The sequence below is a fragment of the Schistocerca americana genome, chromosome 4 (genome assembly GCF_021461395.2).
Source record: "Schistocerca americana isolate TAMUIC-IGC-003095 chromosome 4, iqSchAmer2.1, whole genome shotgun sequence".
Lineage (NCBI taxonomy): Eukaryota > Metazoa > Arthropoda > Insecta > Orthoptera > Acrididae > Schistocerca > Schistocerca americana.
The window spans coordinates 597,144,629-597,159,965 of record NC_060122.1 but is presented as its reverse complement, the minus strand read 5'-3'; positions in this window follow the sequence as shown (position 1 = coordinate 597,159,965).

Below are 15,337 nucleotides of genomic sequence, written 5' to 3'. Positions count from 1 at the left end.
CTCCTGGGGTATCGGCGAGGACCATTCGCAACCGTCTCCATGAAGCTGGGCTACGGTCCCGCACACCGTTAGGCCGTCTTCCGCTCACGCCCCAACATCGTGCAGCCCGCCTCCAGTGGTGTCGCGACAGGCGTGAATGGAGGGACGAATGGAGACGTGTCGTCTTCAGCGATGAGAGTCGCTCCTGCCTTGGTGCCAATGATGGTCGTATGCGTGTTTGGCGCCGTGCAGGTGAGCGCCACAATCAGGACTGCATATGACCGAGGCACACAAGGCCAACACCCGGCATCATGGTGTGGGGAGCGATCTCCTACACTGGCCGTACACCACTGGTGATCGTCGAGGGGACACTGAATAGTGCACGGTACATCCAAACCGTCATCGAACCCATCGTTCTACCATTCCTAGACCGGCAAGGGAACTTGCTGTTCCAACAGGACAATGCACGTCCGCATGTATCCCGTGCCACCCAACGTGCTCTAGAAGGTGTAAGTCAACTACCCTGGCCAGCAAGATCTCCGGATCTGTCCCCCATTGAGCAGGTTTGGGACTGGATGAAGCGTCGTCTCACGCGGTCTGCACGTCCAGCACGAACGCTGGTCCAACTGAGGCGCCAGGTGGAAATGGCATGGCAAGCCGTTCCACAGGACTACATCCAGCATCTCTACGATCGTCTCCATGGGAGAATAGCAGCCTGCATTGCTGCGAAAGGTGGATATACACTGTACTAGTGCCGACATTGTGCATGCTCTGTTGCCTGTGTCTATGTGCCTGTGGTTCTGTCAGTGTGATCATGTGATGTATCTGACCCCAGGAATGTGTCAATAAAGTTTCCCCTTCCTGGGACAATGAATTCACGGTGTTCTTATTTCAATTTCCAGGAGTGTATATTTCAGTATAAGCACCTGTACTATTCAACAGTGCAATGCTCCAACTTTACAGTAACACATTTTATTTTTCCTGAAATCAGTTATCTTCTGTGTTAATTCCTCCCCCCATGAACCATAGACCTTGCTGTTGGTGGGGAGGCTTGCGTGCCTCAATGATACTGATAGCCATACCGTAGGTGCAACCACAACGGAGGGGTATCTGTTGAGAGGCCAGACAAATGTATGGTTCCTGAAGAGGGGCAGCAGCCTTTTCAGTAGTTGCAGGGGCAACAGTCTGGATGATTGACTGATCTGGCCTTGTAACACTAACCAAAACGGCCTTGCTGTGCTAGTACTGTGAACCGCTGAAAGCAAGGGGAAACTACGGCCATATTTTTTCCCCGAGGGCATGCAGCTTTACTGTATGGATTAATGATGATGGCGTCCTCTTGGGTAAAATATTCCGGAGGTAAAATAGTCCCCCATTCGGATCTCCGGCTGGGGATTACTCTGGAGGACGTCGTTATCAGGAGAAAGAAAACTGGCATTCTACGGATCGGAGCGTGGAATGTCAGATCCCTTAATCGGGCAGGTGGGTTAGAAAATTTAAAAAGGGAAATGGATAGGTTAAAGTTAGATATAGTGGGAATTAGTGAAGTTCGGTGGCAGGAGGAACAAGACTTTTGGTCAGCTGAATACAGGGTTATAAATACAAAATCATATAGGGGTAATACAGGAGTAGGTTTAATAATGAATAAAAAAAATAGGAATGCGAGTAAGCTACTACAAACAGCACAGTGAACGCATTGTTGTGGCCAAGGTAGACACGAAGCCCACACCTACGACGACAGTACAAGTCTATATGCCAACTAGCTCTGCAGATGACAAAGAAATTGAAGAAATGTATGATGAAATAAAAGAAATTATTCAGATAGTGAAGGGAGACGAAAATTTAGTAGTCATGGGTGACTGGAATTCGGTAGTAGGAAAAGGGAGAAAAGGAAACGTAGTAGGTGAATATGGATTGGGGGTAAGAAAAGAAAGAGGAAGCCGCCTGGTGGAATTTTGCACAGAGCACAACTTAATCATAGCTAACACTTGGTTCAAGAATCATAAAAGAAGGTTGTATACATGGAAGAAGCCTGGAGATACTGACAGGTTTCAGATAGATTGTATAATGGTAAGACAGAGATTTAGGAACCAGGTTTTAAATTGTAAGACATTTCCAGGAGCAGATGTGGACTCTGAGCACAATCTATTGGTTATGAACTGTAGATTAAAACTGAAGAAACTGCAAAAAGGTGGGAATTTAAGGAGATGGGATCTGGATAAACAGACTAAACCAGAGATTTTACTGAGTTTCAGGGAGGGCATAAGGGAACAATTGACAAGAATGGGGGAAAGAAATACAGTAGAAGAAGAATGGGTAGCTCTGAGGGATGAAGCAGTGAAGGCAGAAGAGGATCAAGTAGGTAAAAAGACGAGGGCTAGTAGAAATCCTTGGGTGACAGAAGAAATATTGAATTTAATTGATGAAAGGAGAAAATATAAAAATGCAGTAAATGAAGCAGGCAAAAATTAATACAAACGTCTCAAAAATGAGTTCGACAGGAAGTGCAAAATGGCTAAGCAGGCATGGCTAGAGGACAAATGTAAGGATGTAGAGGGTTATCTCACTAGGGGTAAGATAGATGCTGCCTACAGGAAAATTAAAGAGACCTTTGGAGAAAAGAGAACAACTTGTATGAATATCAAGAGCTCAGATGAGAACCCAGTTCTAAGCGAAGAAGGGAAAGCAGAAAGGTGGAAGGAGTATATAGAGGGTCTATACAAGGGGGATGAATGAGGGCTATCCACAAAGTACATTACGTTTTGGAATTAAAAATAAATAAAGTATTGGAAATTTTTTTTATTATATACAGATGAAAGCCACACTTAAATACTACTTTTCTACATAGTTGCCATTTAAATTAACGCACTTATCATAGCGAACAACGAGCTTGGAAATTCCTTCGTCGTAAAATTCGGCTGCCTGCGCCTTCAACCAGGTGGTTACCTCTTCTTGAAGCTGTGCGTCGTCATCAAAACGCTGCATAGCCAACCACTTCTTCATTGCTGGGAATAAGTGGAAGTCGCTCGCTGCCAGGTCGGGACTGTACGGCGGATGAGGAAACAACTCCCACTTAAAAGATCAGAGAACTTCACGAGTGGCATTTGCCATGCGGGCCCGGGCGTTGTCGTGAATCAGCAAGATCTTTGAGCCCAACTTTCCCCTGCGCTTGTTTTGTATTGCTCTTCTGAGGTTGTGCAGAGTTTGGCAATACCTTTGAGAGTTTATTGTAGTGCCTCTTTCCAGGAAATCCACAAAAATCACACCTTTTCTGTCCCAAAAGACAGTCGCCACGTGGTTGAAGGCGCAGGCGGCTGAATTTTACGGCGAAGGAATTTCCAAGCTCGTCCATCGCTACGATAAGTGCCTTAATTTAAATGGCAACTATGTAGAAAAGTAGTATTTAAGTGTGGCTTTCATCTGTATATAATAAAAAAACATTTACAATACTTTATTTATTTTTAATTCCAAAATGTAATGTACTTTGTGGATAGCCCTTGTACTTAAGGGCAATGTCATAGAAATGGAAGAGGAGGTAGATGAGGGTGAAATGGGAGATATGAAACTGCGTGAAGAGTTTGATAGAGCACTGAAAGACCTAAGTCAAAACAAGGCCCCGGGAGTAAACAACATTCCATCAGAACTACTGATAGCCTCAGGAGAGCCAGTCCTGACAAAACTCTACCATCTGGTGAGCAAAATGTATGAGACTGGCGAAATACCCTCAGACTTCAAGAAGAATATAATAATTCCAATCCCAAAGGAAGCAGGCGTTGAAAGATGTGAAAATTACCGAACAATCAGTTTAATAAGTCACGGATGCAAAATACTAATGCGTATTCTCTACAGACGAATGGAAAAACTGGAAGAAGCTGACCTCGGGGAAGAGCAGTTTGGAATTCATAGAAATATGGGAACACGTGAGGCAATACTGACCCTACGACTTATTTTAGAAGCTAGATTAAGAAAAGGCAAACCTACGTTTCTAGCATTTGTAGACTTAGAGAAAGCTTTTGACAGTGTTGACTGGAATACTCTCTTTCAAATTCTGAAGGTGGCAGGGGTAAAATACAGGGAGCGAAAGGCTATTTACAATTTGTACAGAAACCAGATGGCAGTTATAAGAGTCGAGGGACACGAAAGGGAAGCAGTGGTTGGGAAGGGAGTGAGACTGGGCTGTAGCCTCTCCCCGATGTTGTTCAATCTGTATATTAAGCTAGCAGTAAAGGAAACAAACGAAAAATTCGGAGTAGGTATTAAAATCCATGGAGCAGAAATAAAAACTTTGAGGTTCGCCGATGACATTGTAATTCTATCAGAGGAGTTGAACGGAATGGACAGTGTCTTGAAAGGAGGATATAAGATGAACATCAACAAAAGCAAAACGAGGATAATGGAATGTAGTCGAATTAAGTCAGGTGATGCTGAGGGAGTTAGATTAGGAAATGTGACACTTAAAGTAGTAAAGGAGTTTTGCTATTTGGGGAGCAAAATAACTGATGATGGTCGAAGTAGAGAAGATATAAAATGTAGACTGGCAATGGCAAGGAAAGCGTTTCTGAAGAAGAGAAATTTGTTAACATCGAGTATAGATTCAAGTATCAGGAAGTCATTTCTGAAAGTATTTGTATGGAGTGTAGCCACGTATGGAAGTGAAACATGGATGATAACTAGTTTGGACAAGAAGAGAATAGAAGCTTTCGAAATGTGGTGCTACAGAAGAATGCTGAAGATTAGGTGGGTAGATCATACAATTAATGAGGAGGTAATGAATAGGATTGGGGAGAGGAGGAGTTTGTGGCACAACTTGACTAGAAGAAGGGATCGGTTGGTAGGACACGTTCTGAGGCATCAAGGGATCACCAATTTAGTATTGGAGGGCAGCGTGGAGGGTAAAAATCGTAGAGGGAGACCAAGAGATGAATTCACTAAGCAGATTCAGAGGGATGTAGGTTGCAGTAGGTACTGGGAGATGAAGAAGCTTGTGCAGGATAGAGTAGTATGAAGAGCTGCATCAAACCAGTCTCAGGACTGAAGACCATAACAACAACAACAACTGTGTTAACTGGATTTGAAGTTCAGACAGGCTGCCACTTTTCATTGCAAATTCTCTCACAATTAATGTGAGGTTCTGGACTTTGAATACATACTTTCTTTGCCTGACATGTTCTTAATAATTTTTCATACAGTAATAATTAATTAATTATCAATATCATGAGGTTTACTACATCTTGCAGCATCACACATTTACATGTAAATGTGGAGATTCACAGTGTAGAAGAAAAATGGTGTTCCTGAATTTTTCTAAATTTTTAATCAGCAACATTTTCTGTAATCCAAAATTTTATTGGTTCTGGTAGTTCCATCAAAAAAAAGTAAATTCCAACCTTGCCAAATTTTAATGCATTACTTAGTTTTCAAAATAAAAGTTTACCTATTTTTTTTGTGTTTTCATCTGTTGTTGGTGTTGAAGGGCACCCCTACCATGAGAGAGTCAGTCTGTGGTGAGATTGTAATGGAGTAACACCTATGTGCAGCTATATGGAAAATGTACCGCAATTGGTCTAGTACTGATCATGTGCCAAAATACATACCATATTCAGTTTGAATTCGCATCTGGTATTTCATTCCATAACTATGTAATGACTGAAACTGACAATTAGCTTCTGTAGTGAAATTTATGAGTGGCATTTATAACTGAGCCAGACTTTAACAGTGATCTATAATGACAATATTGCCTATGAAAACTGATGCTTACTGTGCACATTGTGTTCGTTTTAATATGTTCATTTGCTCAGAGGGACAATATACTGAGTGCTCTATTAAGTAACTGTGTTGACTGCTAATTTGCTACATGAAGACGTTTGTGAATGATTAAATCAGTTTTAGGTTACTGCACTCGGACTGCAACTATAGAACAATTGCCACATGTAATACGCAGCTAACTTTTTATCTGTAGCAAATTGAATTTATGAGACCAGGTCACAAACAGCAGATCAGGCAACATTGAAGTGGTATTAAAGTGTTTGAAATTTCATGTTTTGGTGTGGGTTATATTATTGACAACAGCCTACTTTCACCACCAAAATTTCAGCCCTTTTTCGACGGAGGTGCTGGCTACCGTGGACATCTTTACAGGTAAACCAGGCAGGTTACAGACAGTCACCTGTGGGGTAGCGCTGAACTGCAATTCACCGCTGACACAAAGTGATGCCGTTTAGTCTGTACTTCCCAGTCCAGCACCACTCCTAATGCAGCTGCTCATGCTGTTGTGTTAACAGCAGTCTACACATGGGACGGTAATTCTCTAATTTGGCTGCTGCTAGTCTCCAACCAATGATACAAGATGACACAGTGTTGCTGGGAGTCATTATTTGTTTTGGATGGAAGGTGCACATGTCAAGCGGTTACAATGTGCATGGTGTACTATACAGAAATCCTCCTTTGTGGTGCTCTGACATGGTCGATAGGAAGTTTGATGCCTGCCCTCACATTTCAATGCAGTCCAACATTGGACCACTGTCAAATCCGAATGCCCCACAAATCTGGACATTACATGATTCAATCAGCCGAGCAAGTGGAGACCCACAGTGGGGGGCCCTTTCAAACTCTTCCAGGTTCCAATAACACTTTCTCATACAAGTGCATGGCTTCTCTGCGTTTTTTGCAATAATCACTCAATATCTGAGATTGTTCATGTTTTTATACCCTACCAGGCCTGATAACAACACTAAATTTGATAAGCACTAATGCATTCAGACGGCTGTTCTACTTGTCACAATGAACTGCAATTCTAATCATTTATGTACTTGCTGATGGTGTGTAAGTGTACAAAGTTACATTGACATTGAACCGTGTCTTCTGGGTGCTTCACTTTTTTTGTCAGGAAATGTATATGAAAAATGTGTTGAAGGATATTGATCCTCCCACAATCATGTTCTTTTCCAATAGTAAAACTAACAATTATCTTTGTTATAGGATACTGGAAGAAACACATCAGCTTACAAATAAAAACAAAATCTAAGCACGATATGGATTAAAGATCACTGTAGAATCATTGGCATTGAAAAGGTACATGCCCTATCTAAAGATGCTGTCCTGATCAACGAGTCTGAGTATGACGATGTCCTTTGCACCATTAAAAACATTCTAAGGCAAAGTGGAAACACCTGTTGAAACAGTCATTCCATATTAAAGACAATGCCAAACTGTAGCCAAATAATAACAATTGCACAGCTACAGTTTAACCATCGGAATTCCTGCCAGTACCTTTACTGCCTTGGTTGGAGCCCTAACCCTGGATGCAACATTGGTATGATAGATTTTCATCACTTTTTCCTTGGCATCACCAGAACACTACGGACATACAAGTTGAAGTTGCAAAATTTACTTATGCACTTCCCTCAAGCGTCTATACTTTGTTCGCAACTAGTCATTGCTGTACACAGATTTGTAAGTGAATTTTTAAGACAATGACATGTGTGTGAATTGAGGAGTCATTTATATCTTTAAAATAGTTTTTAGTGCTATATTTCTGAATTATCAACTGTCTGCTAAGTATGTTCCAGTTTCACAACATGTCTTTATGACTGTATATGTGTGAACTGACTGAATAGATTACATATCCGAAGATAAATAAACAGAGTAAGACGGTGCTGGTAAAGCACTGCAGTGACACTTCAATCTCAGCTAAAAAGCAAAACATTTGTGATTAAAGGCATCCTGTGTATGAAGTGCAACTCTGGGTACATGTGTAAATGAAACACAAAATGTGATCCGGGCAGCAAAAAATGAGTACCCAACATCAATGTTAACTTTAAGTGCTATCCTGCACAGAAGATCAATATGTGATAAATACAGAGACAGAAAAACAACTACACCAGAGTGCAGTGCAACAGACATGGTGAAATTTTTGTGGACTTCAATGAGCTCATTAGTAATGTTTACAACAAGGTGGGATACATCAACAGAGGTTAGACTCGGCTAAATTCAGCAGTCTGTACAGTGATATTTTTAAGATTGTACTTAATAAGGAAAACTAGCCTACTAACAATTAATAAGAGAGTTGAAATGAAAATACATCAACACCCTTTCACAGTAGACATCCTTAAGGATATTCAAAAAAGTAAAAATACATTCGTAATGCACTTGAACACAAATAAGTTCAAACTATCCAAATGACAGAGGGAAAATACTTTATGAACTGCATGTAATTCTGCCAGAAAGAGCAAATATCAAAGTTGTTTGCTTGAATGAACATTGGCTTACAAATGCCAATATCTAAATCTTATATACCCTTGGAAATTTACATGTTGCTAATAGCTTGTGCAGGAGTACTGTAGCATCAGGAGAATCCCGCATATTTATGGAAAGTTGAATGGAATATGAAGCAAGATATGATTTCAATTCTCTTAACTCTCAAGTGGGCATGCCTGTGTATAAAGTGCACCAACCACAAATAAAACTGTTTTGCACCATTCCATTGTTGTTTCACAACTGTGAGCCCATACCTATTCCTTCATTACTGTTTCAGCGAACACAGTTATAATCTGTGTTGTCATAAGTCAAAGTGAACAGTAATAATATAAAATTAACAGCAAGCTAGGTGAGAAAAAGATTTACAATCCATGCAAGAAAATGGTCCAGATTACCAGCTAGCAGCAGAATCCCACAATGAAGCATTTGTCTATGAGATGATTAGTAATTCAATAAGCAGTTGGTTAGGATCTGATGCAACTGCGCTGTTGAATGCTTTGAGTGGGTCATTACTGTGGGGTAACACCTGTAAAAGATTATTTAATTACCGTTTAAGTAAACTAATATTAAACTATGATTTAGCCCATATATATTTACCTTACTAACATAAAGACAGCCAGTGTACTAAGTACTCCTGTTTGTGTTATGAAAAATGGCATGTCCGCTCTCGCGTGGTTTATGATAATATAAAGTATTTTTCTCTTTCTTTTTATTACATGGTGGCCTTTTCTCAAAATTAATTGCTAATTTGGTTATTAGTTTAATTCTGATTTTTTCTTTGATTTGAATTAAATCTCTTTTTGTAAGGTGATTTGTTCAATGAAAGTTAATCCTTAGCAAAATCATTAATCACATGAATAATTGTAAGACACACTGATCTTGTAACACATTACATATAAGCTGAAAAAGAAAATAAACTTTTTTAGGTTCTTGCCCTGGCTAAACGTTGCTGCTCAAACATGAGATCTCTGATTATTATTTGCAGTTGCCCAAACATGCATGAGAGAACAATTTCTTACCATTTTCTTTCGTAATGCATTGTAGTCTGAGTCATTGCTCTGGATCTCTGCTGTTAAACTGAAAATAAAAATCTATGCCTTCCATTGCAGCGGCTGGCGGCTGTGGAAAAAATGTGTATTATAACTGAAGCGGGTGAATAATTCGCTTCTGCTAGTTTCATAAATTAAAACTGCCACATAATGGCGGCTGTGGCTGCAATGGCGGCTGCAATTGTTAAGCTGAAAATAACTTGAATTACTGATATTCAAAGGAAGCGCACACGTGAAGACGAGGGAGACTGATAACGGATAAAAGATGACAAAAGAGGGCTCCTTTTCCATCTACTTGGTCTATTATTGTCAGGGTGCATCTTTTTTACACTTTGCACTAAAAATGACGCACACAATTTTATATAATAATAATAATAATAATAATAATAATACACATGAGAGAAAATTACATATCGCCTGAATGGTTAATGTTCACGAATAATCCAATATTAAATGTTTTTTTCAAATACCACTTTAAAGTTTTTATAATATTTCTACTGGGGTGGTACACCGCTTGAGGGTTAATGAAGAACGTGAATTTGAAAGGTGCTGTGTAGAGATACGTCACAATATTCTAATTTTATTTGTGCACAGATTTTCAGGTGCAGAAATAACGAAACTGTGTTCATCAAAATTCCAGTGCCTATCGCAGAAACTTAAAAAATCAAGGAAATGTTCCTAACAGCTGCTGATTTCAAAATAGACTTAGCTACTGAATCCAACAGCTCGACAAAATTCATTTACATGATCCAAAAATCAGGTTTCAAAGCTAATTTTACTGATTTTCATGTAAACAAATGGTCAGCAACATGTATAGGTAACATTAAAACCAGTTACAGTCATCTTCAGGTTTGTTTCCATCACGTACACTGTATTCCATGACTGTATTAATGAGATCCACAACAGCCGTTTAATTGATGTTTGTTATATATAATATCAAGTGGTACCATGTGCTACTACATTTACAGTAAGTCACCATGACTTAGGTATAATGCATTGAAGATCTACAATGACTAGATTACTGTGAATTATAGCTATAATGAGAGACAAATAAGTTTTAGTTTTGCTTAGATTCAAGACTTCCTGATCATTGTGCCCTGTTTATGGAGTTACCAAAAACAACAGAACCCTGAAGGGGGAAAAAAATACTACACCAAACAACAATTCAACACAGAAAATATGAAATTATTCCACCACAGACGAAATAAGGTGGAGTGGACAATAGAAAATAGTATATAAAGGTCTGAATTCTTTTCTAAATTCCTGGCAACTTCTTGTACATTTTTAATGAAAATTTTGCTCTTAAGCATACCATAAAAAAGTAGGGAAAAGAGTAAAGTGGATCACTGAAGGAATAAAAATATTTAGTGAAAAAGGAGACACAGCTACACCAGGAACTAAAACACAACATAAGTCCTGATTTTGTTACCTATGTAAAAGACTAAAAATATGTTCTTAAGAAAGTTGTAAAGGCAACAAAAGAAGTGGCAAATAATACATTTATTTTGGATAGTGAAAGCAAATTAAAGGCAAATGGTCAGTGATCAAAGCTGAAACAGGCATTGCAACCAGAGGACATATTTCCAAAATCAAGAAAGAGGACAAAAGCATTGTAAATCCTTCCTTAATTTCATAACCATGTAATGATTATTTTTTATAAATGTGAACATGTCTTACATTAAAGTAGAAAATAACGTAGATTACATGAATTTCTTTGCAACTGAGGAATTCGAGGGTGAAACTTCCAATATATTAAGCAAAACTACTGTGAAATGGATAGAAAATTCCATAATAACACTAAAAAATAAAACATCAGCAGGATGGGATGGACTACCAACAAAAGGTGTTAAAGGCAGTCTCTAAAATAACTGTGCAGCCACTATCTACAAGAGTTAATACGTCATTTGGCAAAGCAGTTTTCCCAGTACTCTGAAACATTTAATAGTTAAACCATCATTCATAAAGGACAGAACAGAACACTTAGGAAAGTATCACCTATCTCTCTTCTTCCATCACTATCAAAAATATTTGAAAAGGTTGTCACAACACAAACTCAAAATTTCATACAAAAGTTTAACATAACCGCAAAAAATCAGTGTGGGTTTCAGTAAGGCAAAAGCACATTATCTGCTATCAAATGCTGCAACTGCTGTGTTCAGATGCAGGCTGAGTTGGCATCCCTTCACTCCCAGCTTCAGGCAGTGTTGGCTTCGGTCACACAGCTTGAGGCTGTTGCCAATGGGCATCACTGTGGGGGTCCGGATGGGGGTTTGTCGGGGACGGCCAGCTCGTCCCACGCATTCCCCGATCGGACTACGACTGTGGCTGCCCGGGATACTGCCCACATTGAGACTGATCCCTCACCTGTGGTAAAGTGGGAGGTCGTCTCGAGGTGTGGCAGGGGGCGAAAGACATTCCGGAGGGCTGAACAGAAGGCCTCTCCAGTTTGTCTGACAAACCGGTTTCAGGCTCTGTCTCCAGTTGATACTGATGTTGAGCTGGAGATAGCTGCTTGTCCTGTTCCAGAGGTTGCCCCTCAGTCTGCAAGATCCGGGCAGTCGCAGAGGGTGGGCTTACTGGTAGTTGGGAGCTCCAACGTCAGGCGCGTAATGGGGCCCCTTAGGGATATGGCAGCAAGAGAGGGGAAGAAAACCAATGTGCACTCCGTGTGCATACCGGGGGAGTCATTCCAGATGTGGAAAGGGTCCTCCCGGATGCCATGAAGGGTACAGGGTGCACCCATCTGCAGGTGGTCGCTCATGTCGGCACCAATGATGTGTGTCGCTATGGATCGGAGGAAATCCTCTCTGGCTTCCGGCGGCTATTTGATTTGGTGAAGACTACCAGTCTCGCTAGCGGGATGAAAGCAGAGCTCACCATCTGCAGCATCGTCGACAGGACTGACTGCGGACCTTTGGTACAGAGCCGAGTGGAGGGTCTGAATCAGAGGCTGAGACGGTTCTGCGACCGTGTGGGCTGCAGATTCCTCGACTTGTGCCATAGGGTGGTCGGGTTTCAGGTTCCGCTGGATAGGTCAGGAGTCCACTACACGCAGCAAGCGGCTACACGGGTAGCAGGGGTTGTGTGGCGTGGACTGGGCGGTTTTTTAGGTTAGATGGCCTCGGGCAAGTACAGAAAGGGCAACAGCCTCAAAGGGTGTGGGGCAAAGTCAGGACATGCGGGGACCAAGCAGCAATCGGTATTGTAATTGTAAACTGTCGAAGCTGCATTGGTAAAGTACCGGAACTTCAAGCGCTGATAGAAAGCACCGAAGCTGAAATCATTATAGGTACAGAAAGCTGGCTGAAGCCAGAGATAAATTCAGCCGAAATTTTTACAAAGGCACAGACGGTGTTTAGAAAGGATAGATTGCATGCAACCGGTGGTGGCGTGTTTGTCGCAGTTAGTAGTAGTTTATCCTGTAGTGTAGTAGAAGCGGATAGTTCCTGTGAAATATTATGGGTGGAGGTTACACTAAACAACCGAACTAGGTTAATAATTGGCTCCTTTTACCGACCTCCCGACTCAGCAGCATTAGTTGCAGAACAACTGAGTGAAAATTTGGAATACATTGCACATAAATTTTCTCAGCATATTATAGTCTTAGGTGGAGATTTCAATTTACCAGATATAGACTGGGACACTCAGATGTTTAGGACGGGTGGTAGGGACAGAGCATCAAGTGACATTATACTGAGTGCACTATCCGAAAATTACCTCGAGCAATTAAACAGAGAACCGACTCATGGAGATAACATCTTGGACCTACTGATAACAAACAGACCTGAAATTTTCGACTCTGTATGTACAGAACAGGGAATCAGTGATCATAAGGCCGTTGCAGCATCCCTGAATATGGAAGTTAATAGGAATATAAAAAAAGGGAGGAAGGTTTATCTGTTAAACAAGAGTAATAGAAGGCAGATTTCAGACTACCTAACAGATCAAAACAAAAATTTCTGTTCAGACACTGACAATGTTGAGTGTTTATGGAAAAAGTTCAAGGCAATCGTAAAATGCGTTTTAGACAGGTACGTGCCGAGTAAAACTGTGAGGGACAGGAGAAACCCACCGTGGTTCAACAACAAAGTTAGGAAGCTACTGCGAAAGCAAAGAGAGCTTCACTGCAAGTTTAAACGCAGCCAAAACCTCTCAGACAAACAGAACCTAAACGATGTCAAAGTTAGCGTAAGGAGGGCTATGCGTGAAGCCTTCAGTGAATTCGAAAGTAAAATTCTATGTACCGACTTAACAGAAAATCCTAGGAAATTCTAGTCTTACATTAAATGAGTAAGTGGCTCAAAACAGCATATCCAGACACTCCGGGATGATGATGGCATTGAAACAGAGGATGACACGCGTAAAGCTGAAATACTAAACACCTTTTCCCAAAGCTGTTTCACAGAGGAAGACCGTACTGCAGTTCCTTCTCTAAATCCTTGCACAAACAAAAAAATGGCTGACATCAAAGTAAGTGTCCAAGGAATAGAAAAGCAACTGGAATCACTCAACAGAGGAAAGTCCACTGGACCTGACGGGATACCAATTCGTTTCTACACAGAGTACGCGAAAGAACTTGCCCCCCTTCTGACAGCCGTGTACCGCAAGCCTCTAGAGGAACGGAAGGTTCCAAATGATTGGAAAAGAGCACAGGTAGTCCCAGTCTTCAAGAAGGGCCGTCGAGCAGATGCGCAAAACTATAGACCTATATCTCTGACGTCAATCTGTTGTAGAATTTTAGAACATGTTTTTTGCTCGAGTATCATGTCGTTTTTGGAAACCCAGAATCTACTCTGTAGGAATCAACATGGATTCTGGAAACAGTGATCGTGTGAGACCCAACTCGCTTTATTTGTTCATGAGACCCAGAAAATATTAGATACAGGCTCCCAGGTAGATGCTATTTTCCTTGACTTCCGGAAGGCGTTCAATACAGTTCCGCACTGTCGCCTGATAAACAAAGTAAGAGCCTACGGAATATCAGACCAGCTGTGTGGCTGGATTGAAGAGTTTTTAGCAAACAGAACACAGCATGTTGTTATCAATGGAGAGACGTCTACAGGCGTTAAAGTAACCTCTGACGTGCCACAGGGGAGTGTTATGGGACCATTGCTCTTCACAATATATATAAATGACCTAGTAGATAGTGTCGGAAGTTCCATGCGGCTTTTTGTGGATGATGCTGTAGTATACAGAGAAGTTGAAGCATTAGAAAATTGTAGCGAAATGCAGGAAGATCTGCAGCAGATAGGCACTTGGTGCAGGGAGTGGCAACTGACCCTTAACATAGACAAATGTAATGTATTGCGAATACGTAGAAAGAAGGATCCTTTATTGTATGATTATATGATAGCGGAACAAACACTGGTAGCAGTTACTTCCGTACAATATCTGGGAGTATGCTTGCGGTACGATTTGAAGTGGAATGATCATATAAAATAAATTGTTGGTAAGGCGGGTACCAGGTTGAGATTCATTGGGAGAGTGCTTAGAAAATGTAGTCCATCAACAAAGGAGGTGGCTTACAAAACACTCGTTCGACCTATACTTGAGTATTGCTCATCAGTGTGGGATCCGTACCAGATCGGGTTGACGGAGGAGATAGAGAAGATCCAAAGAAGAGCGCCGCGTTTCGTCACAGGGTTATTTGGTAACCGTGATAGCGGTACGGAGATGTTTAGCAAACTCAAGTGGTAGACTCTGCAAGAGAGGCGCTCTGCATCGCGGTGTAGCTTGCTCGCCAGGTTTCGAGAGGGTGCGTTTCTGGATGAGGTATCAAATATATTGCTTCCCCCTACTTATACCTCCCGAGGAGATCACAAATGTAAAATTAGAGAGATTCGAGTGCGCCCGGAGGCTTTCAGACAGTCGTTCTTCCCGTGAACCACACGCGACTGGAACAGAAAAGGGAGGTAATGACAGTGGCACGTAAAGTGCCCTCCGCCACACACCGTTGGGTGGCTTGCGGAATATAAATGTAGATCAACCAGTTTATAGACAAAATTAGCTAGTATCTGGACAAATCCCTGCTGTGACACAGGAATTTTTTGTCA